Raw genomic sequence first — 11,637 nt, forward strand, 5'->3', positions numbered from 1 at the left:
AGCACAGCCAAAGCAGAAGGTCATCTTCACCTCTTCACCCTGATTAATAAAAGCGTTTAGGTTCCTGGTGAAAGACACATTCTGAAAACATCTTCATTTACCTCCAGGACTGTGTGACCAAAAGCTGTGAAATTAGAAGCCCTCTGCCCCCTTCCCTGCCATGTATTGCCTGTGTTCCATGTAGCATCCTGGCATATGCCTGTGCCAAAGGAAAATGGTGCTTTCTGAAGAAAACCTTGTTGAGAAAAGTTCTTGTTTGAGCATAAATCCCTGATTGCCTCCAAACAAATGGAAAGCTTGTAGTTAAATACATAGCAAATGTGGGTTATTTCCAAATATCCACAGCTCTGTTTGATCTGAATGAAACAAGTCTGCCAGAGACAGCTGCTTCTAGTCTTGCTGCCAATGATATTTACAATCTCTTTTTCTTTCTTTCTTTATTTCTTTCTCTTTCTTTCTTTCTTTTTCTTTTTCTTTCCTTCCTTCCTTCCTTTTCTTCCCCCCCCCCCTTTTTTTCTTTTCTCCAGTTTTTTACTGGAGAGGTTATAGCATTTAAATTCTCCTAGACTAAAATCATACCAGTCCCACTGAGCTAAATAAGCATCCTTGGCTACATAGTTCTACTGAGTTCAATAGGCCTGTGCCAATTTTATGGTCTTTGAAGAATTGTCGTCTTCAGTTGGGCCTACATGTATTTACCAGCTTGAGGTGCTCAGGACCTGTGATTGGGGGGAAACTTCTGAGTTTTTTTCACTTGCATAAATAACTCAGTTCTACACATCTTACCAGCTCAACATCTTCTGAGCTTTGTTTTTCTGGTGACTCCAAGATCTAGCTTCATAGTCAGGAGAAGTATGGAAAGAAAACAGAGAGGAAGAAGACCACCAGTTAATCACTTCTGGTAAGGATTTGATCTGCCCAGCCCACTATGCATTTTAGGAGACCAGTGAATATGAAAATCAAGAAGATTCCAGACATAAAATCAAACAGTTTTGTAAGCATAAAAATGTGCAGCCTCATTGTCTCTTTGAGCTGAAAACAAGTTTGATCTATGAGAGAACATTAACTGTGGGTTTGGATCAGCCTGGAGGCACATTGGTAGGATATGGTGTTGAATTTGCCCCCTTAAATTCATCAATACTGGGAACTTCACTAAGCTAGACTTTAGACTGTATTCACACAATGGCTCACAGCTGGTCTACTACAGCATGGGCTCTTCCTGATCAGCTCAGCCACAGCCACTGACCATGATCACAACTCCAAAGTGAGTGCAAGTGCATCATGGAAGCTGACACGCTTTGCTCAGTTTCTGGAGCAAATGCCTAGAAGGGGAAAGGCAATAATTCAATTTCTTGACATATATCTGCAGAGAACAGCAGTGTAAGACTATGCTTTTAAAATGGCACTAAAGGTTTTCAGTTCTAACTTGGATTTGGATGCCCTGATTTTTAAGGGCCTTAGGAAAATCTCAGGAAAAAAGGACACGGGAAGGATCCTAACTGATTACTTTAAAACCATGAAGTTTCCAGTTTTGAGTAGACACATGGAGCTTTAAGTGTATGAGGTCTGTATTATCTTAGAAGAGCCAAAAACCTTCAGAAGAAGCCATTTAATACAAAATCATTCCTATTTAACCCTCCTGTAGACACTGCTCCTGAAGTCTTCAGATATATTTGGCTTTAAGATATGACAATAAAGGAGGCTAAAAATGTAGAGCTGTTAATCAGCAACATCATTTATCTGATCCAGTATTTATTAGCTCATTTAAAATGGCTGTTTGAGTTGATATTTGTTGTTAATTTGATAGGATGTAATGCCTTGAATTTAATCAAGTTAGATGTATTTGAAATCACTGGTAATAAATGCCTTTCACTTCAGTAGTGTAGAACAGGGTTTCCAAAAGGATTTATGAAACATTAGACCAATGATGTCAGGTCATCGCTTTTGTGGAAGATGACCTGTACCTTTGACCATCTTGACTGCCTTTGTCTGAATCCTTTGGGAAGGTAGGGTTTCATGACATGGAAATGAATTTGGCCTCACAGTTTTGTATGCTATATATACTGCATGTCTCTGGACCCACTTTCAAGTTCCATGCTGGAATGATATCTGGACAAATAACAGTACCTCATCCCCAATGAATACTGTTGTGTGTGGGCTACCAGGGAAGAATAATTCATCCTGGCCAGCTGCACAGCACGGAGTCAGGAATCTGCTTCACAGTGCAGACACACATCAATCTGGTTTAGAAACACTCTGACTTTGTTGGCTGACACTCCTGCTCCTGATGGTCCCTTTTTTAAGCTGCTGACCATCTCCAACGAGCTCTTTATGGTCCTAGGGAGACTGAAGAGAGTCAGTGCCTTTATAGGCTTATATGTGCCATCCATTGCTAATCTCAACACTAGATGTAGCTGCCTCTCCTATGTGGTTGTGCCGCAGGTAACACACCTGCACTGTTGTTGCTCAGAGGTTTCCTAAAATGAATGTATGCATTTTTTATAGATTCCTTAATGTGAAATGTCATATTCCTGGCAGAAAAAGCATATAGTCTTTTGAAGTGCTTGTAAAAAATGTATGAATGATAATTTTTTTCTTCTTCTTCAGGTTCCCCCATATCTGTGACTAAATGGTGGGGTATTTGCAAAATTTAGAGAGGGATCAGAAACATGGCACTGTATTTGAGCTTCATTTGTAAAAGGTAAAGTAGCATATGTTATGAGTCAGTTAATCTCTTTAGGGCTTTATCCAGCACAAATTAGGTTCTGTGGTCACCGAGTCACAGCAGGCTGTGGGCTGCCATAGCCTTGGAGCTTTATTCCGATTCAGCTGCCAAGAAATGAACTGCTCTGTGGGCGCAAAAATTGGCTTATGCTCTGCGAACTCCAGCCAGGCGTGCACAGCTTCAGAGGCTGCTCTTTTCTCTGTGCACAGCTACATGATTTTGCTCTCCCAGACTCTCCAACAACCTTGATGCTAAGATGCAGCCCCTAGAAAATAAAGAAGGTGCTAATTCAGACTCATTAGAAATAAGCAAAGATTGTGAAATAGTTTTAAAATATGTGGAAGCCCTTACTGTTTTCGCCATTAAAAACTAGCCAGGACAAATGCCTACTGCAGAGATTAGCTCTGTGCTGCTGCTGGAGTTGTATGGGGTTTTTTGCTAGTTTGTTTTGCATTTTGTTTTTTCACTAGTTGCCCTCTGTCCATTAGCTGGAGATACTGTAATGCCAATCAAAATAAAATGCCTTAGGTTTCCTAAGTGGACAAAAGGAACTGGAAGACATAGTTTTAATTACAACTAATGTCTTACAGAGACTTGAAAAATCTCACTCTTAAATCACTTAACAGAGACACTGACCAAAATCATAAGGAAGTCACAAGTGCTCACATATGGGTGTCAAGATGTCTAGCCCTATATGCAACTACCTCCTTCTCTACTGATTCTTGACCTTCATAAAGAACATATAATCTCTGCATTTTATACAGCACTTTATAAATGAGGCTATAAGTATTTGCTCATGTCACATCAGTAGTGTTGAGATCAAATTTCTTTGCACAAATTACAACAAAACTAATTTTATTGTTACCTTATTTGGGTTTGTCTTGTTATTTATTTATGCCATTCATATGAAGTAACAAGTATCAAAGACATTGTTTGGTTATTTTCACTTCTAATCTTCTTGATTCTTTTAAGTGAACTTTCACGGAGAAGTAGTTAATTCTGATATGCTTGAGTATAAAATATACAGGATGTGCACAATTGTGACATCCTGAACATACAAGACATTACCTGTATATCAGTGACAAGAAGCTGTTGTCACTGATGTTTGGCCAGGACACATTGCCAGAGAAGGCCAGACACAGAGCTAAATCCCACCCTCTTGTAAAAACACCAAGAACTCCTCATTTCTGGGCATGTGGAACAAGCACCCAAGAAACAGTCAGGCTGGCTATTGAGATGTTTTCAGCTGAGCAACTCCCCAGCCCTGCCTTTCCTTCCTATAGTCAACTGTTTACAGCTGTGGTGCTGCATGCCTTGGGCTCCTGCATCCCAGCTCACATTCAAGAAGGTCTTCGGTGTAGGACTATTTGGGATTCAAAATCTGAGTGTCTTTTTTTGTAAAGTAACCTGAGAGATCTGATCTGGAATGTGTGCTCAGATCACACTCACATTTGCTGTCAGCCCTGACTTCAGCATGAAGCATGGCAGACACCATACTTCAGCTCAAAAACACAACCAGAAGATAAAGTGTAATTTCAATTTATTTAGCTCTTGGCATCTTAAAAACCTGTCAAATTTAAGTTCAAAATCCAAAGTATGTGACAGATACACAGAAGACTAAAAGGATGTGTTCAGGGATACTGAACCCCAGCAGTGCAATCCAAAATGGAAATCTAGTAGCTTGCTTTTGTATTCCAAACTTTAATTTGCCAAAACACATTTTATTTGTGAGTAATTTTTCAATTATTCTATTCTGTACCCAAATAACAGTTGCAAAAATATACTTGGACTTAAATGTATACAGATGTTTAAGGGGTTTGCTATATTAGGACTTACATAACTGACAGAAATATTTCATCTGATCCTGGTAATCCTTTGTGATAGTCTTCATTTACAGAAGCTGTAACCTACACAGGGTTGCCTTAAAAGTACTAAGGTAGCGAGTCAAACTAGCTTGGGACAATCTCAAAAATTTTATTTTCTGTCATCTTTGCTGTAGTTTTCTGATCTTACAGAGGAGTGCTGGTTTATATAAGGCACAAATAGACCCAGTTTTCCAAGAGATTTGCCAAATGTTTGACACATTGCAATTGTCATAAACCCACGCATTTGTTATTATTTTTATGACTAGGTCCCATAAAGGCAACAACTAAGTATGTTTCTACAAAGATCTGAATGTCAGGAAACGTGTGAGCCTTCGACACAGAAAGTCCTTGGGTGGCAAGGTGGGATAAATCCTTGAAGAACTGGACCTTCCAAATGGAGATGATCTTCTCTTTTTTACACACATTATATGCAGTGTATCTACATATACCTCTGCGTCTTCCTTAAAATAAGAGCCATAAAAAGGAAGGATTCCAGCCTTTCCATTGAATCTGGTGAACTGCAGATCCATGACAAATATTTGTTTGGCATTAGATGTTGCATAGTCCCTGCAATTAATACAGCCACAAGAGCAGTGATGTAAACACAACACAAAATCATTGGCATGAAACATAAAAGAGACAAGTAATTTAAGAATATTGCTTTTAAATCTATATTAATCACTCTCCACATTTAGTGACCCTTACTTGCTTTGCAGTGAAATTAAATTTAGGATAGGATAAAAAGCTTCTTATCAATTAAATTCTCCTTTAGTCTTCACACATTCAAAAGAAAAATAGATATTAAATCCCAAAATAGAATCCTAAGTTTGCATAAACAACAGTACATGACAGCAAGACTCAACAGTGCAAGCAGCAGGTTTGGACAAGGTCACCAGAAAGAGATTTTTAGTGCAGAACAGTGCTGTCCCTTGTCCTGTCCCTGAAAGTGACAAACCAGGAGAAGCTGCTGGACTGCCTCTGAAATTAATGTCTTGAGTGCATTGGGATTTCACAGCACTGACACACATCTAAACCACAGTTAAAACCAAAGAGCAAACTTCATTTTCAGATGTAGAACTCACATTCTACAGCTCATGCCACAGTGTTGTTCTGGAGGGTACTAAGCTGGATGCCTGCAGAAAGTTTTTGTACCATGAAGGCAGACTCCTGTTTCTCCATGGGTCTGCTTTACTAGTGCTTGGCTACTCAGAAGTGTTGAAATGCAATAGTGAACATGGCATGCTGCTCTGAGTCTCCTTTCCTTTTGAATAATAATCCAAAACCCAGGAAAGCATATTCTGTTTTTCACTGATCAGCATATAACTTTGTTCAAAGTGGGTCAGACCATCATGCAAATATGAGAGGAGCAGCCCATCACTGTGGAAAGAAAAGCCTGGGGAACAGAAACAGACTTAAGGATGACTTCATATTCCTTGAGGCTTTCATAGGGGCAAAGAAAAAGTAAAAAAGAAGCAGCGTTTGTAGTTTTGGGTCCTGCTTTGCATAGTGTCTGAGATCTCCATTCAACACCACTGATGTTCTAGAAATTAGGCCAGAAATCATGCTGTTCCTGCTGTGATGGGAGTGACAGGTGCCTACTTGGATGACAGCTGAAATGCTCTCTCTGTGCTGGCAGGGCAAAGCCCTCGGCTTTTCATCTTGAATATGTTCTTTACTGAAACAACAGATTTGGGTTTGGTTACATCTTTTATGAACACTTTTTCAATAAATTAATTAGAAGCTTCAGGGGATTTAAGGCTTTTAAAAGCAGATCAGGTCTTTTGCAATTCCCTTCTCAGAGCTTCAAAACTGGATTTCTTCCCATTCAATTTTAGTCATATTTCCATTTTGCAAAATTGAAGATTCCCAAGCCAATGCAAAGACAGCGTCTGTACTTTCCTTGATCAAAATTTGCCTCATAGCCACTGTCTGTGGGGTCCAATGACTGCTCCATGCAACATTCCTGATTCAAAGAGCTGGGTCAAGGAATCACAGTCATCATAATCACATATGTCTGAATCATCATTCCTCCAGCTCATTAAAAAGTTCTGAACACCATCATGTCTCAAATTGCCCCCTAAATTTGGACAAGGTGAATAATCAGCAGAGCTCAGGCAGTGCCTTCTGAGATACTCTCTGCACCTGGGGAGCTGCATACCTTTCTAAAGTCCTCTTTGGGCCAGTTTGGTTGCCCCCAATAGCTACAATGAATTGCGCCCATTGCTTTGAAGCTTCTTGATATCGTTTGGTGAGCCAGTTCAGAGTTAGTAACTTCCTTATATTCAGAAAGAAAGAGCATTGAAATCACCAAACGAAATCCAAGCTTCTGCTATGGAGGACTTCAACAGACTGAATGTTGGATACAGAGAGTTCAGGCAGAGCCTGGAATTGCACTAGGAGTTTCCCCATTGTTATATTAAAATAAGAGGAATGGGTATATGCAGTTTGTTTCAAACACTTTCCTTGTTAGCCAATATGGTAGTACCCTTTCATAAAGAGAGACCCAAAGGGATGAACTAAAGTCCCTACAACTCCACAAAAAACATCCCACACACCATATACTGCATCATTTTAAAGGATTCTCCATAAAACAGGTGCACAAAAGGCAGGTTATTTGTGGGCTTTTGCTGTTCACACAGTAAAAAATCAAGACAAAGGAGACACAAGGGCACAGTCATAGCTCATATAAGTTTTTACAACAAATACACAAACGTACCATTTCTAACCATATACTTTCAATCTCTCTCGTCTTATTTCTGATTATTTCTATATATATATATAGTGTCATGTGCACCATTAGGGTCTCAGAAGCACTTTGAAGTTCTCCTGAGGACATTACTGACATGGACACAAAAGAGATGTCAATATTTCTTCAGTGTGATCTTGATTCGAACAGATGTCTAGGCAGTCCTCACAGTAAGACATAGAGTTTAAAAACCTGAGAATCCCTGTTAATATTAATGAAAGCATAAAAGACCTTGTAGAAATGTAGAAAACAATTGTAGTAGTAGAACAGTGTTTGGACTGAAGAAAAGAGCGTAAAGGAGAATTGAAAACTGAGCCTATTGGTTTGACTGTTTCAAGTTTGCTTTCTCTTTTGATTTAAAAAAAACACAGGGTTTTTTTGGTTTAGGGTTTTTTTTGTGGTTTTTGGTTTTTTTTTTGTGTGTGTGTGGTTTTCTGTTTGTTTGTTTGTTTGTTTGTTTCCTTTTCCAGCTAGCACAGACCTCCATAGTCTTTATTAGGAAATCTCTCAAGACTAAAAATCAAGAAAAGCTGAAAAGGGTAATCATGGCAAAGGCTTTTCTTTTGGAATCCCTTGGCCGGAGACAAACTTTGCATTTGTCAGGAGTATATACTATAAGTAAAAGCATGCATGTGCAGTAGGAAAAAGAGAAGGACAGTCCAACAGATGTGGGCTGACAGCATATTTGTGGTTCTTAAGTCTGGCAGCCCATGGAAAATTTCTAAGGGATCTGTAAAGGATAACTAAGAAATAAAATGCTTTTGTCGGTAGGCTAGAATATGGTATATAGAGGTCTATACTTCCACAGAAAAAAATTGTAGGAGTTTGAAACTGAAAGAAGTTGAAAGCCACAGAATGGCTGATGATGTAAGTTATAAAATTGTTAATATCCAGAAGTCTTAAAGAAAAACTACTGTCTATACACACTTCCTGAAAGATGACTTCCAGCCTAAGAACCATAGAATTGTAGAAATATCCTGAGTTGGAAAGGACCCACAAGGATCATCAAGCTCATAGACTAAGAAAAAAAGGAGTAACAACTCATAGATTCACCTGAAACCTGTATTTTACTGGCACTTCATGTCAAAACTTAATATAAACACAAAGTAAAATATAGACAGTCACTGCGCCTATATCTGCAAATATGGGATTATACTCAGAGGTGAAAAAATTTTGGAATTCATCTTGAAGGGAAAAGGGGTATTCCAGTGGGTTTTTGTGCTGCATACTGACAAAAAAAAAATTGAATTAAGAATATTTTAATACATAACTTTTTTCTTTTGACATTGTCATCTGGAATAAAATATTTTGATGAAATTCAGTTGAACAGCTTCACTGTCGACTACTGATACAATCTCACATGCTTTGGCTGGAGTAGCTTAATAGACCCATAGGACTTTCTCATTATACCACCTCACCACACAGGCATTCTATCTCAGGAGAGTAAAGACCATGTCCTTTTCACACGTTGGATTGTTTTGTCATCTATTATGATACACTGGAGTCAGATGATTTCTACCTTGAAACATAGAGCATACTTGGAAAGAAATCCATTTTGCCTTGTGAAAGATGGAAACTATCCTTTGGAGGCCTCTAGACCATCAGAAGCAATAGCATTTCAAACTGACATCTCATGCACAAAGTGGAAATGCAGTAAAAAATTTACTAAACAGAGCAAGCTAAATCTTCTGAGGCTACTCAACAGAATAAAACATTTTTACCTGTGCTGAACCAACTCACATTAAAGTAATCCTACCAGACTCTAGCTAGGGAAAGTTTGTTTTCTAAAACGGATTTAAAAAAAAACCCACCCAAACAACAAAACCATAATATTTTGATATTGTATAAACAGCATGTTTCATCTAAAAATACTTGCAATCTTACTTACCTGCAAATTCTAATAGAAACAACATCGGTCTTGATTCACAGCTTTGTTTTCTTTTGCCGCCGATTTTAATGCATGTAATACTTTTGTGTGAGTGAGTGAGTGAGTGAGAGTGAATTTATACTATATCGCAGCTGCCATTTAACACAGCATTGCCTAAATATTGTTCTTTCAGCTACAGGGAAAGGAATTACATTATTTTATAGAAGAAGGTACCTGGTGACTGCAGTAGCTGATGGTCAAGACAAGCTAGGGTGCACCTTGGCTGAACTGGTGTATGTAGGCTGAGTTTGTCTCCAAAGACAAGACAGTGTTTGTAAGGCCAGAATCACAGAATCATGGAATCATAGAATGGGTAAGTGTGGAAGGGACCACTGGAGGTCATCTAGCTCAACCTCCCTGCTCAAACAGGGTCCTTCAGAGCAGGTTACTCAGAATTGCATCCAGGTGGCTTTTGAATGTCTCCAAGAAAGGAGATTCCACAGCCTCTCTGGGCAGCCTGTTCCAGTGCAAGGTCACCCACGTAATAAAGAAGTTCTTCCTCTTGTTCAGGTGGAACAAGAAACACATCTTGATAATAGAGGAGCTAGACTAAAGAAGCTGGTGAACAAATGAAACGTTTTCATACCGGCAGCCCTGAAAAAGGGACAAAGTCAAAGGCACTTTGAAACTGTGTTCAAAAGCTGCTTCTAGTGGTTTCTGCCAGGTTCAGGGAAGCATAACTTTGTGGATATTCATTGTAAATAAGCAGGACGACACAAAAAAAAACCCTGTCTGATTTCTGTCATCAATTTCTTCTCTGAATGGAAAACAACCTGGCCAGTCCCCAAATGCTAACGGCTGGGGTCAGGGGGACAACAGTATAAATGTTTGCAATAAAGGACTTCTGAGCTCAGAACAGATTTGTTTAATCAAAAAGATTTGTGTAGTGATCAAAGAAATTACTCTAGCAAAAGCCATATAGTTTGTAGAGATTAAGCAAGTGATCCAGGCCTTGTAGGAAAACCATCTTTAAAGTTCATTGCTGTAAATCCCACTGTTTTCAGCAGAAATTAGAAATACACTTAACTGTCAAGTTCTACTGTAATTAATAGGATAGTCTTGCACAACACTTTTTGACCTGAAAAAGCTTAAAATACGTTTGTACAAAAAAGTCCTGAGAGTTAGGGACAATTAACCATATTTTTAAAATCCAGATAACAGGTAACAAGCTAAAATATTAAAAGATGTACAGTTCTCTGAATAAATAACTATTTTTTTCAAATAATCAGTCTGCATCTGATTTACAGATAGAGTACGCAACATACAGTAATATCTAACAGATGAGAAGAGTGAATTCTTTATAATGTGAATATTAATCACTTCATTATTTTGCTTCTTTCTACCTCTCCTGCTTTTTGCTCATTTCTACTGGAGTGGTTAAGAGCAATTTCACTATTAAAAAACATCTTCCCAGGTTGAGATCCATGCCAGGGTTAATTGCAATGTGTTCTTTTTACCAGTAATAGTTTTCACTACAGGCATAACATACCTGTACACTAATGAGGCTGCTGGTGACCCAGATGGCCAGAACAGCCCTACAGAATTAGAGGTGCCGTACCATAAAGGAATGACATCTAAGTAAACAAGGCTCTGGCATGTCTACTTGAAATCCAATTATTTTTCTACTGTGTGGGAAAACCTACATAGCTTCATTTATTACGAAAGAATGACACAACAAAGCAAAATAAATGGAAAACTTCATACAAAGCTCTTTTTTCTCCTTTGCACACACACTTTCATGTTAGCTTTTACAGGTTCTCTGAGCAAACACAGCCCATTAAAAAAGCTCCCATTTCCAAGCAATACACTGTTTGGATAATCCTTGTAAAAGGACTTGAGGACTTGGAAACCAAACACTGAAGATGACAATGCCTGTCACTTCAGAAAGATTCCAACTAAATTTTCAGAACTGCAAACTCTCAGAGCCACTCGAATGGTGTTGGCTATGAATAGAATCATTTAAGTTGGAAAAGACCTTTAATATCGAGTCCAACTGTTAACTCACCACTGCCAAGCTACCACTAAAGCATTTGCCCAGGTGTACATCTACACGTCTCTTAGATACCTCCAGGGATGGTGACTCAACCATTTCCCTGGGCAGCCTGTTCCAATGCTTGACAACCCTTCCATGAAAAAATATTTCCTAATATCCAGTCTAATAATGGAAAGCATCTCAGTGAGCACTTCTGCCAGCTCCCTCAGTTTGCAAATCTTGAGTTTCATGTACATTCACAAAGCAGAGTCTTTTCACCACATTAGAGAGAATACAAGAGAAGTGGAGGAGGAAATCAAACCCAAATCCAAATTTTTGGCATTGTAAATATTTTTTTTAATTTATAATGCTTAATAATAGTTAATAATGGGGATTAATAAT

This window comes from Pipra filicauda, unplaced genomic scaffold (assembly GCF_003945595.2).
Source record: "Pipra filicauda isolate LSUMZ 115617 unplaced genomic scaffold, ASM394559v2 scaffold141_size4267151_pilon, whole genome shotgun sequence".
Taxonomy (NCBI): domain Eukaryota; kingdom Metazoa; phylum Chordata; class Aves; order Passeriformes; family Pipridae; genus Pipra; species Pipra filicauda.